General features: G+C 55.6%; 1 pseudogene; it reads right to left on the bottom strand.

Annotated features, from left to right (window-relative positions):
* Positions 1 to 3,555: 3,555 nt before the first annotated feature.
* Positions 3,556 to 5,750, bottom strand: LOC118716974 (annotated as a pseudogene).
* Between the last annotated feature and the right edge of the window lie 285 nt (positions 5,751 to 6,035).

Below are 6,035 nucleotides of genomic sequence, written 5' to 3'. Positions count from 1 at the left end.
GTATCTTTTGATTTCTTCTTTGATCTCATTATTAACTCATTTGTTGTTTAGTAACAAGTTATTTAGCAATGATATGTTTGTGTTTTCTTGATTTTTTTAAATAAGTTTTTATTGTTCATATTATTACAAATGTTCCTTCCCCCCCCCCCCCCCCCGCCACCATTGCTCTCCTCCACCAGGTTCCCGCCCCACCCTCTGCCCTTTCCCCTCAGTATGTTCTCATCCATAGGTGCACAGTTTATGTTCAGTCTCTTCCCACGCCCCCCTCTCCCCTTTTCCCCAAGAATCGTCAGTTCACTCCACTTTCATACCTCTGATTCGATTATATTCAACATTTAATATTGTTCATCAGATTTTTTAAATTTCCTTGGTTTTTAGATTCACTTGTTGATAGTTACGTATTTGTTGTTCATAATTTTTATCTTTGTTTACTTTCTCTTCCGAAAGAACCCCCTTCAGCAATTCATATAATTCTGGTTTGGCAGTGATGAACTCCTTTAGCTTTTTTTTATTAGTGAAGCTCTTTATCTGGCCTTCGATTCTGAGTGATAGCTTTGCTGGGTAGATTATTTTTGGCTGTAGGTTCTTGCTATTCATCACCTTGAATATTTCTTGCCATTCCCTTCTGGCCTGCATGGTTTCTGTTGAGAAGTCAGCTGACAATCGTATAGGTGCTCCTTTATAGGTTACCTCCTTCTTTGCTCTTGCTTCTTTTAATATTCTCTCTTTGTCTTTTGCTCTTGGAATTTTAATAATGATGTGTCTCGGTGTGGTCCTCTTTGGATTCCTTTTGTTTGGAGTTCTGTGCGCTTCCTGGACTTGTAAGTCTAATTCTTTCACCAGGTGGGGGAAGTTTTCTGTCACTATTTCTTTCAGTATGTTTTCGATATCTTGCTCTCTCTCATCTTCTGGGACCCCCATAATTCTGATGTTGGTTCACTTGAAGTTGTCCCAGAGGTTTCTTACATTATCTTCAATTTTCTGGATTCTCTTCCTTCTAGCTTCTGTGGAGGAGTGTCTTCTGGCTCTTTATGTTCCAAATCTTTGACTTGATTCTTGCGATCTTCCCTTCTGTTTTTAGGACTCTGTAAAATATTTTTTATTTCAGACAATGTATTCTTTATTTCTTGTTGATCCCTTATCATTTCTTGTTGACTCCTTATTAATTCTAGTTGATCTCTTTTCATATCCTCATAGGCCTTATCCATGTTTTCTAGGAAATTCTTGAAAAACCTTATAAGCATAGATTTGAACTCTATATCCAGACACTTTTTGTCCTCCATTTCTTTCGTTTGTGATCTATTTTGTTGTCGCATTTTGCAGTTACAGATGGGACGGGGTTTCAGGGTGGAGCCTGCAGCTTTGGCTTCCGTCAGCCCCGCCCTATGCGGGTCCTTCAGTGCTCGCTGCCAGCGCCTCTGAGAGAAAGGTGCCCTCGATTTTCGCCTGCTGCCAAACAGTCTATGCTCTCCCCCAATGAGCCCGGTATTGGGGTTCAGTTCAGTTGGAAGTGGAGTTGGAGGTGGCGTTCAGAGCAGTCTGGAGCCCCAGTCTCCTTCCCGTCAGGGCAATCCTGCGGCACAGCCGACCGTCCCTTCTCTGCGTGCAATGTGTGCGCGTCGCCAGGACCTCCTTTCGCCACTTCCCCGGGGTTCCGCCTTACAGCCCGGCTCCCTATGGCTGAGCCTGAGTCCCCGGGGTCTGGCCCAGAACCAGGTTCAGAGCAGTTGGGGGCCCAGCACAGTAGGAGCTTTTCTCTCCTTTCCGCTAGGGAACGCCCGCCAGGCACTCGGCCTCCCTCCTCTCCGGCTCCGCCTCTCCACTCGCCGCGTCTCCGTACCTTGGGCTTTTCCAGCTCCTCCGCGCCTCCTTCTGGTTTTCTCCTTGCTTCTCGCTGTAGAATTTCCAGTCAACCTTCCTGTAGTTCTGGGCAATGTCCGTTTTATATTTTAGTTGTATTTTATTGAAATTGTTGTGTGCGGCTGCGGCTAGGTGTTCACCTGGGCACAGCCATCTTGGGTCTCTCTGGTTCATCTTGATTTTTTTTTTTAAATTCATTTCTAGTGTCATACCACTGTGGTCAAAGATGCTTGATATGACTTCAATCTCTCTATATAAAAGCCCAGCGACCAGAATGGTGGAATGACCAGAACACACACTGAAGCAGCCTACCAGCCTGATCCAGGCCCCCATTGGCCCCACCACCCCTGGCTGGCCCAGCCCCCAATCAGCCCCCCAAACCCCAGTTGGGGGCAGGGCTGGCCATACAACTGCCTGCGGCCCTTCTCTCCCCAGTGGCCCAGCCCAATGGGCCCCCAGTGAGGTGCAACCAGCTGGACCCCACCCATGCATGAATTTGTACACTGAGCCTCTAGTAATTTATAATTTATTGACACTAATGTTTTGTGTCCTAACATGTACACTTAAAAATAATGCATATTATGCTGCTTTGTGGTAAAATGCTCTGAAAATATCAATAAAAATCCATCTTGTCTAGTATGTCATTTAAGGCCATGATTTCCTTGTTGATTTTCTGTCTGGAAGATCTATACATGATGTCAGTGGGGCGATAAAATTCCCTAATCGGTCTGTATTACTGTTGATTTCTCCTTTTATGTCCAACAGAATTTGCTTTATTTATTTAGAAGCTCTTATGTTGGGTGCATAAATGTTTACAATCCTCTTGTTGATCCCTTTATCATCCTATAATATCCTCCTTTGTCTCTTAGCATAGCCCCTGCTATAAAGACTAGTTTTGTCTGATAGAAGTATTGCTACCCAGCTTTTTTTCCTGCTTCCATTTGCATGAAATATCTTTTCCCTTTCCTTTTGAGGAGGGTCTTTTGTTCTGTCTCAAACATTAAAAAATTATTTTTTATTTTATTAAAAAATATTTATTGTTGCCCTAACTAGGTTAGTTCAGTGGACAGAGCATTGGTTCGTGGTCAGAAAGGTCCTGGGTTCGATTCCAGTCAAGGGCACAAGCCCGAGTGGCGGGCTCGATCCCCAGTAGGCAGGAGGCAGCCAATCAATGATTGTCTCTCATTGATATTTCTATCTATCTCTCCCCTCGCTCCCTTCTTCTCTGCGATCAATAAAAATATAAAAACATATAGTATATTTGTTGTTGAAAGTATTTTTTTTTTGAGTGTGGAAGGTTTTATTTCTTTAAAAACATTGAAAAATAAACCCATGTCTGCATCTGTTCCTTTCTCTAAGCTTCCGGGTGGCGAGTGAAGTGGGCACTGAGCTCAGCACTTCCCTCGAGGCCTCTCGTGTGGCCAAAGCGGGGAGAGCTGCCCCTTAAGTCTCAGCTGCTGTCGAGGCCGAGGACCTCTGCCCCCGCCCCCTCCAGCCCCTCCCTACCTCACCCAGACTTATTGCTAAAAGAGGAAGAACCGCCAGCAGGCCAAATGTCCTCCCCCCGCCCCCCAAGCTACGATCAGGACCCCTCTACACCCTACACGGAGGGCGGGGTCTAAAGGCCACTCCCCAGACAGGAGGCAGCCACTGCAGGCCCGCTCAGAGGCCCCGGGCCCAGCCCCAGCTGGGAGGTGGCTCAGCTGCCAGAGGTGGCCAGGCCAGCAGCTGTGGGTCTTTGAAAGACCTTGCAAGAGCTCTAGTCCCTTCTGCCAGTGAAGCCAGGGTGCCCGCGCATCCAGCGAAGGCGTTCTGGAGCCACAGGGCTCAGAGCGACGGGGCTGGAGGCTCCAGGGGGGCTCCGATCAGGGTGGGCGGGGGCTGCGGGCCAGGGCGGGCACTGTGGCGGGAGGCAGCCACCGCCGGGCGGATAAGAGGTGGTGAGGCTGGTTGGGGGCCAGCCGGGGCTGGAGGAAGTGGCCCTGCTGTGGGGGGGAGGGGCGGCTGGCGAAGCAGGGTAGGAGCCGTGGGCAAAGGTGGCCTCAGCGGGGGGGCGGCTAGCACAGGGAGGAGGGGGGGGGCGCAGGGGGCACGGGTCGGAGCACAAGGTTGAGACAGATGTGATCTGGACCTCATCATCTTCCTCTAGGGCCTGGGCTGGCAAGGGAGCCCCTCTCCTAGCCTCCTCCATGGGGACCGGGGCTGCCGGGGCGCCATCCTGCTCAGCCTCCCATTCCTGCAGCACCTCCTCCAGATTGAAGCGGCGCCGGTAGCTCACAAAAAAGGTCTTCACCTGCGTCAGGGTCTTGTTCCCAATCACCTAGGCAATAGCCCCGAAGTCTTTGCCGTACCTGCGGATGGCTTGCACAGCCAGTAGCTGCTCATCCGTGGTCCAGCGGGGGTTGAACTTGGTGTTGACCTGGGGGGGGGGGGGCGCGGAGCGGGTCAATGCGGCCCTCCAAGGGCTTGGCGGAGGCTGCTGTTGGTCTGCTTCATGCTTTGCACCTGACGCTTGAGGGAGATGAGCTGGGCATCAAGGCCTCGGAGCGTGAGGTTGGCAAGGTCTGGGCTTCCTGACACGGCGGTGAGGCCCTCGGGGCTCAGGAACATGCCCTTGTGGGGGCGCCGGCGTGTCCTCAGCAGGTGGTGGCGATACTGAGGCGCCTGGGCCTCCTTCCCGGGGCCTGGACGGGCATTCAGGGGCCGAGAGGGCAGGGGCTCTCTCTCGGGGTCCCCGGCATCGGGCTCTCCCTCACTCACAGCCCCTCGTCCCTCTTCGAGCTCATCACTCTCCTCTTTGTCCTTGCGGCCCCCCAGCCGCCGAGCCTGTCTGTCCATCACGCTGGTGCGGCTCCGTGTCTTCTTCCAGGAGTAGTAATACTTCACCAGGCTGGGGATCAGCTTGTCGGGCAGCATCTGCTGGATCCGCTGGAAGCACTTGCCGTGGAAGCCGAAGGCCTGTTCGAACAGCACCTTGTCCTCCATGGTCCACTGGTCCGGGAACGGGGTGAAGTTGGCCAGGTCGGCCAGCGACTTCTCCACGTCGTGCTTGTGCCACAGGAGCATGCCCAGCGCCTGCTCGGTGTTGTAGCCATGCTTCTCCTTGGCCATCGCGATGTACTTGTCAAGCTTGGCATCCGACACGCAGTGGTTGGGCGAACACACGAGCATCCCCTTCAGCTCCTTGTTGCTGTAGCGCGCGGGGCTCTCAGGCTTGCACTCGGGGATTACGGCCTGGTAATTGTTTCCAACGCGGATCATGCTGCCGTGCGAGTGCTCCTCCTCGCTGCTGTCATCCTCCGAGTGCGGCTGCCCGCCGTTGGGCGCCGTCTTGGCCCGGCTGCGGGACAGGATCCCGGAGCCCGCGCTCGGCTTCTCCATCACCGAGGGCATCCCCCCGCCCGGCGGCCCCGGGGGGCGCGGGAGCCTCGGGAGAGCGGCCGGGGGCTGCGGCGCTCGCCTCGGGTGCCGCGGCGCTCGCCTCGGGTGCCGCGCGCGGCCCGGCCTGGAGAGGTCGCCACTGAGGCCGCGAGAGGCGGGAGGTCGGCGTGGCCCGGGTCCGGCGAGGCGGGGGCTCAGCGGGCAGCCCCGCGCTCCCCGCGACCCCCGCGGGCCAGGGCGTCGGAAAAGTTTGTGCGGAAGCGGGGTGCGCGGGGGAGGGAGCGCGGGGCCCGGGGCGGCGGCGGGGCGCGCTCACCCGGTGCGCTCCCCGGGCCGGGGGCTCCCCCGGGGGGAGGGAGGGCGCCCTGCCCTCGGGGCGCCCCGAGCCCCGCCGCCCTCCTACCCGCGCAGGTCCGCGCGCGGGCACGGCACAGCCACCGGCGCCCCCGCGGGCTCCGCGTCCCTCGGCTTCGCCGGGATGCCCCGGTGCCCGGCGGGCGCCCTGTCCCGGCGGGGCTCGGGGGCGGTGGGGCGCGCGGCGGGGGCGCGGGCAGAGCGGGCGGAGCGGAGCCGCGGGGCCGCCTGCACGCTCCCGGCGCTCGCTCCTCGGCTCGGCTGCCGCCCGCCCGCCCGCCGCCGCCGGTGGGCTCTCGCGCACACAATGTGTTGTTGAAAGTATTACATAGGTCCTCCTTTTCCCCCATTAACCTCTTCCAGCCCACTCCCGTCCCCTCTTGCCCCATCTCAAACTTCACTCATTTCTTCCCAAAGGTGAAACTTAAAGCATTAAAGAA

The sequence above is a fragment of the Pipistrellus kuhlii genome, unplaced genomic scaffold (assembly GCF_014108245.1).
Source record: "Pipistrellus kuhlii isolate mPipKuh1 unplaced genomic scaffold, mPipKuh1.p scaffold_m20_p_125, whole genome shotgun sequence".
NCBI classification, from domain to species: domain Eukaryota; kingdom Metazoa; phylum Chordata; class Mammalia; order Chiroptera; family Vespertilionidae; genus Pipistrellus; species Pipistrellus kuhlii.
Note: the sequence above shows the minus strand (reverse complement) of the source record. Positions and strands in the feature narration are given on the sequence as shown.